The sequence below is a fragment of the Geotrypetes seraphini genome, chromosome 3 (genome assembly GCF_902459505.1).
Source record: "Geotrypetes seraphini chromosome 3, aGeoSer1.1, whole genome shotgun sequence".
In the NCBI taxonomy this organism is placed as follows: domain Eukaryota; kingdom Metazoa; phylum Chordata; class Amphibia; order Gymnophiona; family Dermophiidae; genus Geotrypetes; species Geotrypetes seraphini.
In genome coordinates this window covers 393,163,650-393,181,327 of record NC_047086.1, presented here as the reverse complement: position 1 = coordinate 393,181,327, position 17,678 = coordinate 393,163,650, and the positions used below count along the sequence as shown (strand labels likewise).

Genomic DNA, 17,678 nt, shown 5'->3' with positions numbered 1-17,678 from the left:
TTGTAGGATATGCAGAATAAAACTTTTTTAAATCAATCAGTCAAATAAATCATTTGTATTTGCTGCTGATTGTGCTAAAGTGACTAATTCTGCTGGCCTTTGGTCTAGATTAGGGTTACCATATGGCTCCAAAAAAAGGAAGACGGATTGAGGCATCCAGGTTCTACTTCCATTGCTTTCAATGGAACTAAAAGAGCGGTCTCAAACACGCGGCCCAGGGGCCGCATGTGGCACCCCCAGGGACTATTTTGCGGCCCGCAATCTGTCCTTTCCACTTCACAAGTTTTCCAATTGTGGAGAGGACAATCGCGTACAGACTGTGACTACGGCTCGCCTAAAGCAGGGGTCCCCAATCTGCTTCCCTTCCCTTCTCACTGCCCTCCCTCAAGCCACCGCAATCGGGGGAACAGGCCAGCGCCAAGGTCTTAGCTCTCCCTGCTTATCTTCCCCAGCTCGGAGCCGACCAATTCTCGGCACCCGACGCCAATTCTAACGTCGGGGAGGAAGTTCCGGCCCAGCCAATCGCTGTCAAAGGACAAGAAGGCCCTGGAAACATAGTTAAAAGCACAGAAAAATAAAGTCACCAGCCAACAAAGATAGGGAAAATGATTTTATTTTCAGTATAGTGATTGAAATGTGTCAGTTTTGAGAAAGGAAAGATATTAAACTTTAAATAATAACTTTATTTTTATTTATTATTTTTTTTTTTAAATGTGAGGGCCGCAGAAAAAAATAGTTCGACAATTTTGCATAAGGTAAAAGTCTTTATAGTTTATAAATCTTCCCTTTAATTGTTAAAGGAAAACTATAAAGAGTTTTACCTCATGCAAAGTTGTCATTTCTTTAATAAGACAATAACTATTTTTTTCTGCGGCCCTCCAAGTACCTACAAAACCAAAATGTGGCCCCACTAAGGGTTTGAGTTTGAGACCACTGAACTAAAACCTGGATATCTTAATGCATCTTCTTTTTTTTTCTGGCCCATATGGTAGTCTTGGATGAATGCAGCAAGAATACAGAGGGAGATTCAAGGCTAACCAGATCACTGTGGTTCTCAGTAAGAATTGTTTTATTAAATGTTGCTGGTTGAAATCTAGCCTGTCATTGCGCATTCCTGTCAGCAATTATGCGGAAGCAGCTCCGAAAAGCAGGGTTTCCTAAAGATGAGCTCTTAAAGGCAACGTGATATGTCCTCCTCCCACCCTTAACTGCTTTGCTGCAAACACTTCCAAAGTCTGGAGGAGCCGAGAGCTGGATGCACTAAAACCGATCGTGAAGGCCCTGCGAGGTTGCAGTGGTCCGCTTTATAAACAGCGATCGATGTTCAATTGGCTTCTCGTGCAAATGAGCTTTGCAGAGGGCAGCCAATCGCTCGTTAAGAAACCAGCTCTCACACATGTGCAGAGCCGCTTTGGGGAAGCCCAAACATCTGAGCGGCAGGGAAAGCCTCAAAGCAGCCTTCTGCCACTCAGCTGTTTGGAGCGGTTCATAGACAGTAACGCGGAAGACAAAGGCGCGCGCCGACAACTGAGCGCAAGATGGAGTTGCGCGCCGAAGAAAAAGACTGTTTTTAGGGGCTGCGACGGGGGTTTTTGTTGGGGAGCCCTCCCACTTTACTTAATATAGATCGCGGCGGCGTTGTAGGGGGTTTGGGGGGTTGTAACCCCCCACATTTTAGTGAAAACGTAACTTTTTCCCTAAAAACAGGGAAAAAGTTAAGTTTTCAGTAAAATGTGGGGGGTTACAACCCCCCAAACCCCCCACAACGCGGCGCGATCTTTATAAAGTAAAGTGTGGGGGGGGTTCCCCCCACACCCCCTGTCGTAGCCCCTAAAAACAGTCTTTCTTCGGCGCGCGCCTCCGTGCTGCGCTCAGTTGTCTGCTCGCGCCTTTGTCCCGGCGTGCTTTTGACCCGACACCGTTTGGAGCATCTTTTTTTATGACACAGATGTGTGGAAGGAGGAATGCCCACTCCCTCCTGCCACCATAACCCCCCCTCTCTGCCCTGCTGAGTCAAACTGACCCCCCCATACTTTAATAAAATTCAGCAGGAGGGTTGCCCACTCCCTCCTGCCACCGGATGCCCCCTTCCCCCATCTCGAATCACCCCCATACCCCCTAAACCACCTCCATACCTCTATGTGAGGAAGACAGCAGGAGGGATGCACAGTCCCTCCTGTTCGCAGGTCTGCCACTCTAAAATGGTGAACCTTCCTCTTCCTGATGCATCCTGGGGTGCAAGGGGAGGAGCCTAAGGGGCATCATGTGCCAGCGGCTCACAACGCCCAGAGAGGGCTTTGTTTAAATATGGACCTGAGTGCTTGATTGGGAGGGGCTACAGCCAGGCAATAGGCACCAGTCTGAGGCTGCAGAAGTCGGGGGTTACAGGCAGCAAGAGAGAGGAGGGGGCTGCTGAGGTTGGTTTGTAGTCACTCCTGAAAGGGATAGCATTTATTTTAGAGTGTAGGCTGGAAGGGAAAGCAAAGGGGACCGGGCCAAAAGAGAGAATGGACGGGAACAGAAGAGCTTACAATGGATTACTAACCGGCTATAGGAGGAATGAGGAGGCCATTCAGAACAGAGGCTAAGTTTAAAAAGGGGCTCCGCCCAGAGAGGCCTTTGTTTAAATATGTAGCAAGGTTTGTGAGGCCACCTGCGTGCTTGATTGGGAGGGGCTACAGCCAGGCAGGTACACTTCTCCCTCCGTATTCGCGGTTTCAGCATTCACGGTTTTGATTATTCACGGTTTTTAGCTTGCTGGCTCCTCCTCCCAAATTGCATAGCTTGCATAGAGAAATCGCTGATTCCAAGCGTTTACAGAGAAAATCGCCGATTCCCAGCACTTTCTTCACCGTGTTTTGCCTCCTCTTCAGGAGCAGGCCAGGTCTCCCGCCGTGTTATTCGCGGTTACACCCTATTCACGAAGGTTTTTAATAGAAAACAGCGAATAACATATGAAAAAGTTATTCACAGTTTTTCTGTATTCGCAGGACTGTTAATCCCCTATCACAGCGAATACGGAGGGAGAAGTGTAGTTAGTCAGCAGTCTGAAGCTGCAGGAGGCTTTTGGCTCGGGGGATGTGGAAGGATCTTTTGCATTACGCCTGATGGACTCTTTCGTAAGCGATGTCTTTAGCTGCGCAAATTACAGTCACAAAGAAGCCCTTGCCGCTTTTTCCTGGCATTATGAGCTGGCTGAGCGCGGCAGCCTCTCCATGACCCAAGATCTCAGATCTGTGTTTAGTGAGGGTGGGGCAGAGCCTTTTTTCCCTGCAGAGCCCAGAAGGAAATTAGAATCCTAGCACTGAAATACAATTAGAAAAGCTGTTTACCATGAGGTTAGCTGAAATGACTCCTCTGCATGTGGGAAAACCATCAGTAAACTGTTTGTAGAAGTTAGCAGGGCTGAAGGAGTGGTCAGAAGAGCCCTCGGGGACCTTCCAACAGAGCTTGGAAACGAGAAAGCCTTGTGTATGTGTAGAAAAGTGAATTACTGTATGTTCCCTGCTAATTGCAGGGCCCATGACAGGAGACCCTAATGGCACTCATCATTCGTTTCTTATCATGTCATTACTAACCCTACTGGTTGTGTCATAATTCCATCTTACCAATGCTTCTGAAGTAAACCTCCCTGACACGGGGGAGAGTTAAGTACTTTCTACAACCTCTCCAGAGTTCCTGTATCCCCACCCCGTCCCACCCAATAGTTGATTATAGCATCACTGCTGGGTTTTTCTGTGTCCCCAGCGTTGCTCCACAGGCGAGGCACTCTGTATTTAAAAAGCATATCTCAACCTTTGTGTAAATACCAGAATGGGTGTATCTCAAAAGAGAAGCAGCGACACGCTGAAACATATGCCAAGGCCATACAGATTTGAGACTATCTAGCCTTTATCTGGGCAAGGTCAGAGGAATATAGCTCTAGATGATATTATAACCAGCTATTCAGAGATAAAGGGCTGTGTCATTACACCAGATGTCATCCTGGTGTTCAGCTTTCGCAGTAGCGTCTGGGGTGATGCGGAGGTAAGGACTTGGTCATTTTGAGAGAGATGGGGTTGGCCCAGTGGTTCAGTGACGGTGCTTTAGGCTCCGTTCTGGGCAAGGCTTTCTGCTCCTCAGACCAGCTTGGTGTTGGTGATGCTACAAGGACACAGTACTACTCGAAAGAGTCCAGAGAAGGGCGACTAAAATGGTTAAAGGGCTGGAGGAGTTGCCGTACAGCGAGAGATTAGAGAAACTTGAAAAGAGGAGACTGAGAAGGGGACATGATCGAAACATTCATGATAATGAAGGGAATAGACTTAGTAGATAAAGACAGGTTGTTCATCCTCTCCAAGGTAGAGAGAACGAGAGGGCACTCTCTAAAGTTGAAAGGGGATAGATTCCGTACAAACGTAAGGAAGTTCTTCTTCACCCAGAGTGGTGGAAAACTGGAACGCTCTTCCGGAGGTTGTTATAGGGATTCAAGGGATTCAAGACAAAGTTAGACAAGTTCCTGCTGAACCAGGACGTACGCAGGTAGGGCTAGACTCAGTTAGGGCACTGGTCTTTGAGCTAGGGGCTGCCGCAGGAGTGGACTGCTGGGCGCGATGAACCACTGGTCTGACCCAGCAGTGGCAATTCTTATGTTCTTATGTTTATGTTTTTAAGGGCCACATTTACTGCCCTTGTGAACAACAGAACAGTCACAACAGAGAAACCCCCCCCCCTCCCATCAAGAACAAGATGCACAAGAAAGAACAAGGAGCTGGCCACGGATGATGATGATCACCCACAGGAAGTGCATCAATGAGTGCAATGCTGAGTTTATTAAAACAACCTATGGACCGTGGTTTGGCCTTTACCTTCTTCAGGGATCTAATAATGTTTCAATGGGGACAATCAATAAGTAGAAGAAAAGAAAGGTCTGTATATGTTTCAAGTCACTTTTAGAGCCTAGCAGACGCTTCGTTTTCAAAATTGGCTTTAAAATGGAATCCAGACACTTCGTTTTCATCATGTGGGTATTCGTGACAGTCAAGCTGGACACAACTTTGATATTTTAGCAGAAACTTGGGCTGAGGATTTACAATGTACTCTTACTTCATGTCAGATACAGCAAGTTCTCAAAAATTTGAGAAAACTGTCTACTAATATTCTGCACTGGGAACTACAATTGAAATTTATCCTTCGCCTTTACATTTCCCCCATACGAGCTTACCGGATGGGCATTTCTCAGACTCATCAATGCCCTAAATGTTCACAAGTAAATGCATCCTTGGGCCATATGTTTTGGTTTTGCCCTGGTGTCCTTCAGTTTTGGCATCGTTTGGGATCTTCCATTTCCACTCTTTGGGGTCGGCGGTGGTCTCCGTCCCCTAGAGCGCTTTTTGGTTTCCATGCTGTCGTCTCTCCCAAACCTAAAGGCGTGTCGGCCTTTTTGGCTCGAGCCATATTATTTGGTAAAAAAGCAATACGACTACAATGGCTAGCTAGCGATGCCCCGACCTACAGCCAATGGAAATCTTTGATGATCATCCATGCCTCTTTGGAACGTAGGCACTTCACTGATCTTGATTCAGGCCACAGATTTACTGTGATTTGGGAGCGCTTTTGGATGACCCTTACTTCGGTGGCCAGGAACAGACTTTTGAACTCATGATATCCTTTTTTTTTTTTTCTCTCCAGGGATTTTCTGTTTGGGGTTATGTTGGGGGGGTGGGGGGTTGGGAGGGATGATTTCGATCTTGTGCAAATATGTCTGTATTCTGTATTGTTTACTCTGGTTGTAGTTGTTTTTTGCACGTTAAAATGAATAAACATTTAAACATAAAATGGAATCCAGAAATTTTAACTGCCCTAATGAAGGCTAAATATAAATATAATGAGATTTTCTCACAATTTGTTTCGTCAGCAGGCGGTGTATTATGGAAACTCGAATAAAGCGGGAAGAGTGTTGTCTAACTATCTTAAAGCTAAAAAGAGAAGAGAAAAGATTGCGGCCATTAAAAGATGAAAAAGGCAAGATTTACACCCACATAACTGATGTTTTAAACCAATTTTTGAATTATTATAAACCTTTAAACTTCCGATTTCGATTATCTATGTTTTTTTTTCCCAGGCCCCCCACCCCCCACCCTCAGAATCGCTCGTTGGCATCAAAAAACAAACAGCCCCGGGACTTGGGAGGAAGGCGATCAGGGGCGATCAGAGACGGCAGGGAGACGATCGGAGGTGGCAGGGGGTGATCGGAGGTGGTGTGGGGGCGATCGGAGCATAGACCTTACCTGGTGGTCTCGCAGTGAAGCGGGGCAGGAGCGATCTTCCTACACTCCTGCCCCGTGCAGAGCCGTGCTGTGAATTCCCGTGGTCTCACGAGACTACAACAGGGAGTTCCTGTTGTAGTCTCGTGAGACCACGGGAACTCGGCAGCACGGCTCTCGCATGGGGCAGGAGTGTAGGAAGATCACTCCTGCCCCGCTTCACTGCTAGACCACCAGGTAAGGTCCGGGGGTGGGTCAGAGCCGGCCAAAAATTATTTGTGATTTTTCCCTATTCACGGGCTGGCTCTGCCCCTAACTCCCACGAATAGGGAGGGAGAAGTGTATACTCTTTTGAGCTATATTCAAATAAAGAGAATGAAGGTAGAGATTTTTTTAATTCAATTCGTGGGCCCAAAATTCCAGAGCATGTACAAGAAAATCTTGAGGCGCCTATATCCTTTTCAGAATTCCAATCAGCATTGAAGTATCTTAGAGCAGGATCCGCTCTGGGTAGTGATGGATTTACAGTGGAGTTTTTCAAATCTTTTCTTCTTTTTTTTTTTGTAAATCTTTATTAGTTTTCAATTATTAACAGTGCAATACAGTGAATTTGAACATAAATGAATCAAACAAAAGCACTTTAAATATACAAATAATGTTTGGTGGGAGGGAGGGGAGATAGTAATAATATGAGCGGTTATTGATTTTTTTGGAATTATATTTATAAATATATATATTTTTAATTATTTAAAGGAAAGGGGGAGAAAATGATATGTTTTAAAATATTTATATGTTTAAAGTGTTTTTTCCAATTTGAATGTGATAATTTATTGTAATGCACTGTTATTATTTAAAAATCAATAAAGAATAAAAAAAATAAATAAAATATATATATATATATATATATATATATATACAAATATTTTTAAAAAACAAACATTTTCACACACATACCTCCTCCCCATAACCAATGAAAATAGAACCACATGTATAATTTCAATGGAATAGATATAATGAATAATAATTATAATGTTTTCCCATCTCCCTCTCTCCCACCCTGGATGTGTAAGGAGGTCAAATAAAAAGAAAAGGTACATGACAGCTATTGTGACTCAATAAATGATGTAAATGGGCTCCACACCCTTTTAAATGCACTACTATATCCTCAAATTTCAGTTTTTCAAATCTTTTCAAAGTATACTGTTACCTCATCTTTTTCAATTGTATCAATCACAACTGACCAGAGGTCAGATATTAGGTACTATGGCAGAAACTCTTACTATTCTTTTGCCAAAGCCAAACAGAGATCCCATGTTGGTTTCAAACTCTAGGCCTATTTCTTTAATGTGGATGGAAAAATCTTGGCTAAACTATTGGCTCTGATATTAGCTAAGGCTCTCCCTTATATTATTGGAATGCATCAAACGGGTTTTGTTGCTCGAAGACATTCTGCAAAAACAATAGAGGATCCAGCCTTCTCTGTATCCTTGGATGCAGAGAAGGCCTTTGATCGAGTAGAATGGACTTTTATGTACCAAGCAATGGACTGATTTGGGATAGGTTCTGGATTTATTCAAATGATTCAAACCTTGCATAGTTTCCCCTCAGCCAGATTATATATTAATAATACGTTCTCAGAATTTTTTTGTTTAAAGAGGGGAGTTAGACAAGGATCCTTTGCTTTTTGATATTGTTTTGGAACATTGTTGTTGGCTATTCATCAGGCAGAGGAAATACAGGGAATTCCATATGCAGGTTGAGATTATAAAGTTTTGGCTTATTCAGATGATATATTGGTTCATTTGAAAAATCCTGAATCAATCATCCCTCATTTACTGGATTTAATTAATCGTTTTGGTAAATTTTCTGGATATAAGATAAATTGGAGCAAATCAGAGGTTCTTCCATTGAATGTAAAAGGAATATTTGATCCTTTTCCAGTCCTTTGGAAGGAAGAGGGAAGAAAATATTTAGGTATAATGATTCAAAAAACATTGGAGGATATGAAAGATCCTTATTGTTGAAGGTCAAAGAAATGTGTAAGCATTGGAATCCATCTTTCTTGGTGGGAGAGAGTCCAAACTATCAAAATGATGATCTCACCTGTAGTTTGTTACCAATTTATTTTCAATCAACTTTTTACAAAAAACTAAATGGGATTCTTTCAAAATTCCTTTGGCTTGGTAAAACTCCTAGAATAGACTTAGTATCATTGCAAACATCTTAATCGATGGTAGGGGTAAATTTTCCAAATTTCTACAGATATCATCAAGGTTTTATTTTGTATCAGGTTATGTATTGGATCCTTCCTGAACTCATGGAGAATCTGCCGGATTGGTTGATTCTGGAAAGTCATCTTATGGCCCCGCTTTATCTTAATCATATATTGAGTATCAAGCTTTCTAAGACTATATAAGGACAATATTATTTTTCATTCAACTTGGATTACGTTAAAATTTATAGATGCCTTAACTCCTATTCCGATATAGCAAACCAAATGTCAGTCCCTATAGTTGAACTCCAAGATACAAATCGGTGAGACTAAAATCCTCTGGAAACATTGGTTGCAGGCAGGCATTCGTACTCTAAAATGATGTCATTTTCAATGAAAAAATGGTATCTTTATTACAGTTACAACAATCATATGACATTTCAAACTCTCAATGTTATAAATGGTTGCAGTTGAAACAGGCCATTCAGAAAGAGTTGTTTCCTGACTGGCGCAATTTAAAAAGTCAGTATAGTTTGCCTGGTCTATGTTTTCAGACAGATTTTCAAGGGCATCAGGCCGCCAGGTATATAAATTAATATCTGAATATCTGGGGGAAAACCTAAAACAAGCTTAAGAGACATTTGGAGTATAGAAACAAAGCAGCATATTTCTGCTATGCAATGGCCATGGATTTGGACTTGGAGAATGAGATGTACAGCGTCAGCATCTATGAGACAAACTTGGGGCTCCTTTTACTAAGGTACGCTAGCATTTTTAGCGCACGCAGGATATTACCGCACGCTACGCGGCTAGAACTAACGCCAGCTCAATCAAGTTTCAAGTTTATTTAGTATTATTCATTACCAATACAATATTATATGTAAGGGGGGGAAGGGGTAAAAACAATAAACGTAAATACAATTTTTAAAAAAAAATTAAGAGTAAAGATAAAACCAGGGAAGGGTTAAGCCACAAAAGGTAAGGGAACAAATACCCGCTTTATTCTATTAAATCGTCTACCTGAATCAATTGTAGAGTATGACCAATCTATTGGAAAGCGTCTTTGAATAGCCAGCTCTTTAGAAGACTTTTGAACTTACTAAGAGATTTTTCTTCTCTTATATTAAGTGGAAGTGAATTCCAAATTTGTGGAGCTGTAACAGAAAAAATCATATCTCTTTTAGAGTATAAAACTTTTAAGGAAGGTACTACTAACAGGGCTTTATCTACAGATCTTAAGGATTTTATGGGGGAGTATGGAATTAGATATCTTTCTAAAAATATGGGAGCTTTATTTATAAGTGTTTTATGTGTGAGTAGAGCTATTTTATAAGTGACTAGCTGATTACTCGGCGTTGCCCGGATATTTATTTATCCCAAAATGTTCAACCCCCTACATGTCCCACCCCCCTATGTCCCACATGTCCCACCCCCACGTTACCCCCCCACCACATGTCCCATATGCCCCACCCCCATGTCCCAACCCCCTACCCTCCACATGTCCCAAAGGAATGTCCCTCTCTATGGGGCTGAACTTAGACTTAAACGGCATCGGGAGTGTCGGTATTTATCTATGCGAGCCCGAAAACTATGGGTTGGACATAAATATCTGTCGCTTTTGATAATTTTAGTATTTTACCCCGTCCCACCAGCACAATATTTTTCCCCAGATAGTAAGTCATATGTGTACCAAGTTTGGTTGAAATCTCTCCATGCGTTTCAGAGTTATGCTGAGTATTCATGTGTGAGCCCGAAAACACTATGGGGTAGATACTAAAATCTGTCATTTTCAATCATTTTTACATATCCCCCCCTTCCCACCCCCACAGTGTTTGTCCTCAGATAGTAAGTAATGTGTATGTCAAGTTTGGTTGAAATCTGTCCATGCATTGAAGAGTTATGCTGGAACATACATACATACACACACACACATATATTCAAATTATAATGTGAAATATTTGACAAAATGAATACAATACAACTAACGCAAAACTTGATTATAAACAACATTTTTAGTTTCACCTCCAGGAGCAAGAACATATAAATTGTTGGGTGAACCCACCCTTGAGCAAGCAACATAGAGTTGTGGGCCGCGAGACCCCCAGAACATATCACCCCAGGTAGTGAGGGATCAGCATACCAAGTTTCGTTCAAATCGGTCAAGCCGTTTTTGCGTGATCGCGGCACATACATACATACATCCGATTTTATATATATAGATTCTATAATTTACTGGAAGCCAATTTTTCTTTTTCTTAATTAATTTTATAGCAGTGTTTATAGCGCTATTCCACGTGTTAATGCCCTAACACAGCTTCGGAGAAGGAGCCTTTGGGGGGTTTTTTTGGTTACATAGAATATTCTGGACCCCTGTTTGTTTACAAAAATTGGATAACTCAAAATCTAGGGGCTCGTTGTACAAAGGGGCGCTAGCGGTCTAACGCGCGCTAAACCGCCGGCCGTGCTAGCCGCAACCGCCTCCTCTTGAGCAGGTGGTAGTTTTTTTTAGGCCAGCGCGGGGGTTAGCGCGCGATGAAAAGTCGCGCACGTTAACCCCGCTAGCGCGGCTTGATAAAAGAAGCCCTCACAGATGCTGGCACTGTCAACTTGCAGTAGGGACACTGGATCATCTGCTATTTTATCGCCTGTTGATACTTAATTTCTGGAAGTCAATTTGGCGCAAAATCAATCTGGTATTGGGTGTCTCGATTCCATTGTCGTATGATGTGGTTTTATTTGGGACATTGTTAAAACTTAATAATCCAATCGATAAATATAAAAATAGACGTCTTATTATTATGACTAGGGTGGCCATGCAATGAATAACTAGAAATTGGAAAAATTGGGATAGGTTGAACTTTTCTTTTTGGTGGGAAACACTTTGTTTATATTATAGATATGAAAGGATGATAGCAGAACAATCTGGGAATAGTAAGATTTTTAAAGTTATCTGGAGTCCATTGGAGTCGTATGTTAAACAACGGAATGATTAAAACGTTAATTAACAGATACACACATCCAAGGAGGGAGGGAGGGGGAGGTTGGGGGGAGGGTAATTTGTTTCAGTTAATTGTAAGTATGTTTACTTGGAAAAAAGAAATAACACTTAGTAATCCTTTTTATCTTAAAAACATTCAAATTGAATTGGTTCCCTCAGTTAAAATCCTTGGAATAGTAATTGATGCGAATCTTTCATTCCATGATCATATTTCTCTTATAGTTAAAACCTGTTTCTTCAAACTTCGTCAAATTAGATCAATCTCTAAATTCCTTACTACTTCATCCCTGAAAATATTAATCCATTCTTTTATAATATCAAAAATCGACTACTGTAACGCTTTATTTTTAAATATCACAAATAAGGAGAAAAGGAGATTACGGTACAGATTATCCAGAACATTGCCGTAAAATTAGTTTATAATGCAAAAAAGTATGACCATGTCTCACCTCTTTTGAAGGATGCACACTGGTTACCCATTGGGCATAGGATTATGTTTAAAATAATGTTTCTTATTTTTAAAACATTAGCTTTTAATGAACCGCAGTTCATATCTAAGTTATTAATTCCATACAAGCCAAAACGCTCGTTAAGATAATCGGAACAGAGTCTCCTTTCAGTACCATCTTTAAAGGTTATTGGAACCAGAAGACTAGATATTTTTACAGTTATGGGCCCTCAATGGTGGAATATGTTACCACAGTATATTAGATCTGAACCTGATTCTGTTAAATTCAAATCACTTTTAAAGACTTATTTATTTAAAGATGCCTATGATTTTTAACACAGCTTTCTTAATTCTTTTTTATATTGTGCTCTGGTTTTATAAATACCCTCCCTATTGTTTTTTCCTTTTTTTTTTTCTTTTTTTTTTAACAATACCCTATTATTGTAACTTTTCCCCCTCTCTCCCTAAACTCATGTATGTATCATTTGTATCTTGTATTTTTGAATTATCTTGTAAGTTTCTTATAGTAAAATTGTAACATGTACATCGCCTAGAATTTATAATAGGCGATTCATCAAAAACTGAATAAACTTGAAACTATGTAAGTGCTATTTTTTGATATTTTTGATTGTATAATTGTTGCACTTTTGATATGCCTTGAAAATCAATAAAGATTTCAAAAAAAAAAAAAAAAAAGTTTGTATTCCCAGCATTGGAGTGACATCTAGTGGACCCATAGCCACACCCCTGAGGCAGACCTCCACTCGGAGGCTGAAACATGTACCGTGTTGGGTCATCCACCGGATCTCTCCAACATAGGACACTTAATTTATGGGACTATTTATTTATTTATAGAGTTCTATGCGTATTATATTTTGAGTCTATTTACACCAAAATAAAGATTGTCTATCTCAAAATTGACGTGGTCTATCCCAGTGTTTCTCAACTTGGATCTGGAGTACCCCCTTGCCACTCAGATTTTCAGGTTATCCACACTGAATCGGCATAAACCTGATTTGCATACATTGCCTCCATTATATGCAAATGTCTTTATGCATATTCATTGTGGATATCTTGAAAACCTGACTGGCAAGGGGGTACTCCAGGACCAAGTTGAGAAACACTGGTCTATCCTACTCCCTTCTAGACAATCAATAAGTTACACAAAATAGACATAACAAATTGAAAATGATAAAATTAATTCATACATAACATAACATTATACTTAAAGACAGCGGTTTGCAAAAGATTATAAACATTAAGCACAATCGTATATTTAAATGAGTCAGCTAGTCAGGTATTTTCTAAAATGTCTAAGAAACGGCTGTGAGCAACAATGATCGAAATTCTTTGCTGTTATAAAAGTGTAATGTGCAAACTATTTTTCTCTCAAAAATGCACCCACACTGGAAATCTAATACACTTGTACCTGGGTACTCGACTGCTTTGAAACTCATCGAATTTGGGACTCATCGCATTTGGACGAGAAAGTTATGTTCCGGTACTTTTCGTTTGTTTGGTACTCGACACATCAATCTAGAACTTGTCAGTGTCAGTTGCCTGGTGACTAGGGGGGTCATGCCTTAGCTCTTGCCTTTTGAACTTCCCCTTGTGGTCCTGGCTTCTGTGTTCATTTTGTTTATTTTTACGCTTTTTTTCCTCATCATGTGTCCTAAGAAAATGAGCAGTGATAGCACTGAGCAGAAAAGAAAATTATTTAGCACTATCATTGAGCATTAAAAAAAATAATTAATAGGCAAATATCTAAGTACAGTACTGTATTTATTAATTTTTAGGCTTATTTTTCATGTAAAGTAATGATAAACAACCCTATCTTTTTACATAATGCCTTAAAAATGTGCATTGTCTTTGGTTTGGGAACTCATTAAATCAGTGGTCTCAAACTCAAACCTTTTGCAGGGCCACATTTTGGATTTGTAGGTACTTGGAGGGCCTCAGAAAAAAATAATTAATGTCTTATTAAAGAAACTAGTTGTTTAGCCCGTTACATTAACGGGTGCTAGAATAGATGTGTAGACTTAGGCATTTATTTCTCTCTTTCTGTATGTGTGTCTTTCTTTCTTTCTCCCTGTCCCCCTTTCTTTCTGTCTCTCCCAACACCCCCAGTCGGAGCCTCTTAAAACACTGTTTTTCTTTGGCACGGGCTTCCGCCTTGCGCTCAGTTGTCTCGGCGCGCCTTTGTCAGCGCGCGCTTTTGACCCGTCACCCTAATTTTGGGCTCCAGTCCCTCCCCCCAAATCAGCTGTATGACTATGCTACTGAACACAATACAAAAATAATTGTGATGCACATAATCCCAAAGTTAACCTATTCCAGTTAATAAATTCAAAATAAAACAATTTCTTCTACCTTGTTGCCTGGGCATTTTTGTCCCAGTTTCTCTTTCAGCACCTCTTCCCTTCCAGCACCCCCCTCGCTGGCGGCTCAGGGCCCCGCCTGGAGGGCCTTTGCGCATGCTATCTGCTGATGTGTCAGCAATCGACTTATCCGTGTGTTCGCCTTGACGCTCTTCTCTGTGGCCACGTCCAAGTTTGTTTCCATGTATAAACGAAGGGGGAATCATTTGAAGAAGATAACGTTACACTAACCTATGAAGGAATGGAAAGAGAAAACAGTGTGTGGTGGTATAGTGTTTAGAGTTACAGCCTCGGCTCCCTGAAGTTGTGGGTTCAAATCCCACCCTGCTCCTTGTGACCTTGAGCAAGTCACTTAATCCCCATTGCCCCAGGTACATTAGATAGAGTGGGAGCCAGCCGGGACAGTTAGGAAAAAATGCTTGAGTACCTGAATAATTTGTAATCCGCATAATATTGTAGAATATGCGGAATATAAATTATTTAAAAAAAAAAAAAATCAATGATCTGGAACAATGTCAAAACTAAGAATTTTGTTTCTGCAAACTGACAAAATAACGCTCAGAATTGAGGATGTTGGTTGGTTGGGCTGAGAACTTTTCAGCACCACAATCAAGCCATTGTGACATCACTGATGAAGTTGGCTCTTAGGCACTGGTGGAATGAGGCGTTATGACATCACAATCTCAGCTCTGGAATGTCGCAATGAGGGAGCGCTGAAAAGTTCTCCACCCAACCAGGAAGAGAATGACATGGATATGGTTCAGTCAGGGAGTGTGTGGTGCAGTGGTTAGAGCTACAGCCTTGGCACCCTTAGGTTGTGGGTTCAAATTCCACACTGCTCCTTGTGACCTTGAGCATGTCACTTAATCCCCATTGCCCCAGGTACATTAGATAAGAGTGGGAGCCTGCCAGGACAGTTAGGGAAAAATGCTTGAGTACCTGAATAATTTGTAATCCGCATAGTATTGTAGAATATGCGGAATATAAATTATTAAAAAAAAAAAAAAATCAATGATCTGGAACAATGTCAAAACTAAGAATTTTGTTTCTGCAAACTGACAAAATAACGCTCAGAATTGAGGACGTTGGTTGGTTGGGCTGAGAACTTTCCAGCACCACAATCAAGCCATTGTGACATCACTGATGAAGTTGGCTCTTAGGCACTGGTGGAATGAGGCATTATGACATCACAATCTCAGCTCTGGAATGTCGCAATGAGGGAGCGCTGAAAAGTTCTCCACCCAACCAGGAAGAGAATGACATGGATATGGTTCAGTCAGGGAGTGTGTGGTGCAGTGGTTAGAGCTACAGCCTTGGCACCCTTAGGTTGTGGGTTCAAATTCCACACTGCTCCTTGTGACCTTGAGCATGTCACTTAATCCCCATTGCCCCAGGTACATTAGATAAGAGTGGGAGCCTGCCAGGACAGTTAGGGAAAAATGCTTGAGTACCTGAATAATTTGTAATCCGCATAGTATTGTAGAATATGCGGAATATAAATTATTAAAAAAAAAAAAAATCAATGATCTGGAACAATGTCAAAACTAAGAATTTTGTTTCTGCAAACTGACAAAATAACGCTCAGAATTGAGGACGTTGGTTGGTTGGGCTGAGAACTTTCCAGCACCACAATCAAGCCATTGTGACATCACTGATGAAGTTGGCTCTTAGGCACTGGTGGAATGAGGCATTATGACATCACAATCTCAGCTCTGGAATGTCGCAATGAGGGAGCGCTGAAAAGTTCTCCACCCAACCAGGAAGAGAATGGCATGGATATGGTTCAGTCAGGGAGTGTGTGGTGCAGTGGTTAGAGCTACAGCCTTGGCACCCTGAGGTTCTACATTCAAATCCCGCCCTGCTCCTTGTGACCTTGAGCATGTCACTTAATCCCCATTGCCCCAGGTACATTAGATAAGAGTGGGAGCCTGCCAGGACAGTTAGGGAAAAATGCTTGAGTACTTGAATAATTTGTAATCCGCATAGAATTGTAGGATATGTGGACTATAAATTCTAAGAAAACAAACCCAAAAAAATCAATGATCTGAAACGATGTCAAAACAGAGAATTTTGTTTCTGCAAATTGACAAAATAACGGTCAGAATTGAGGACGTTGGTTGGTTGGGCTGAGAACTTTCCAGCACCACAATCAAGCCATTGTGACATCACTGATGAAGTTGGCTCTTAGGCACTGGTGGAATGAGGCGTTATGACATCACAATCTCAGCTCTGGAATGTCGCAATGAGGGAGCGCTGAAAAGTTCTCCACCCAACCAGGAAGAGAATGACATGGATATGGTTCAGTCAGGGAGTGTGTGGTGCAGTGGTTAGAGCTACAGCCTTGGCACCCTGAGGTTCTGCATTCAAATCCCGCCCTGCTCTCCTTGTGACCTTGAGCATGTCACTTAATCCCCTTTGCCCAAGGTACATTAGATAAGAGTGGGAGCCTGCCAGGACAGTTAGGGAAAAATGCTTGAGTACCTGAATGATTTGTAATCCGCATAGAATTGTAGGATATGCAGAATATAAATTATAAAACAAAACACCTAGACAGTCTTAGCAGAGTCGAAAAGAGATAAAAGCACAGCCAACATAAAGGTTAAAAAAAGTGATAAATGAAGAAAAAAAAAGGCTTCTTGAGCACACTCGTAACCAGCCAGACAGCGAATGCTTCTGCCAACGACCGGCTCTCGTAAACACATGCAAGGCATCGCTGCCCCACAGCCGGGCCAGCCGGTTCAGCACAAGAGCGTCGTAAATAATGACTGGAAAGTACAATGCGATCGGGCCCATAAATAACCCTGCCACACTTACCCACTGTTGGCACAAAAGTCCTTTGAGAAATGATGTCTGCCCTCGTTCTCAGATCAAATGAGCAGGCGGCAGCAGCTCTCGGAGAAGGCAGTGATGATATTCCAGAGCTGACATTTACAGCTCTGGAACATCATTGGCTTCTCCAAAGGCTGCAGCTGGGGGGGGGGGGGGGTAGGTTGAACGTGCTCTTTACAAGCACTAAACTGTGCCTCTGTGCCAGGAATTTAAACCATTGAATTTTGCAAAGGCGCTCGAGGAGTCACGGTCAACACATTAAAGAGCTCCTTTTGTCACATGATTTCGTGTCTAAGTAAAGGAGTGTGACAAGTGAATTACCTTCTGAGAAAAAGTAATGTACCCTTGTCATCGGATCACATGGATTCACCCTTTCCTATCAGCACATTTCCTATTTTTCTGCGAACAGCATGAATTTAATAAGTTGATGTGTCCAAAACACTGTTTTCTCCTTCCACACGTCTTGCACATGTTTCGGCTCACTCAGTCACCCTCCGAATTACCTCCAAGGCCATTTACCTCTATAGTCTACAATGGCATAGGTAGGGTTACCATATGGCTCCAGAAA

At 41.7% G+C, this 17,678-nt stretch overlaps 1 long non-coding RNA gene across 2 annotated transcripts in view; it reads right to left on the bottom strand.

The window, feature by feature from the left end:
* Positions 1 to 17,223, bottom strand: part of LOC117356925 — a 55,883-nt gene extending 38,660 nt beyond the window's left edge. The window contains exons 1-3 of one of the 2 annotated variants that reach the window (XR_004538741.1): positions 17,096 to 17,223; positions 14,274 to 14,512; positions 13,045 to 13,575 (exon numbers count right to left, since the gene is read on the bottom strand). This is a non-coding gene — a long non-coding RNA (uncharacterized LOC117356925). Of the gene's footprint in view, positions 1 to 13,044; positions 13,576 to 14,273; positions 14,513 to 17,095 lie in introns of those variants that run through there. The other variant, XR_004538740.1, reaches the window with a different exon arrangement.
* Between the last annotated feature and the right edge of the window lie 455 nt (positions 17,224 to 17,678).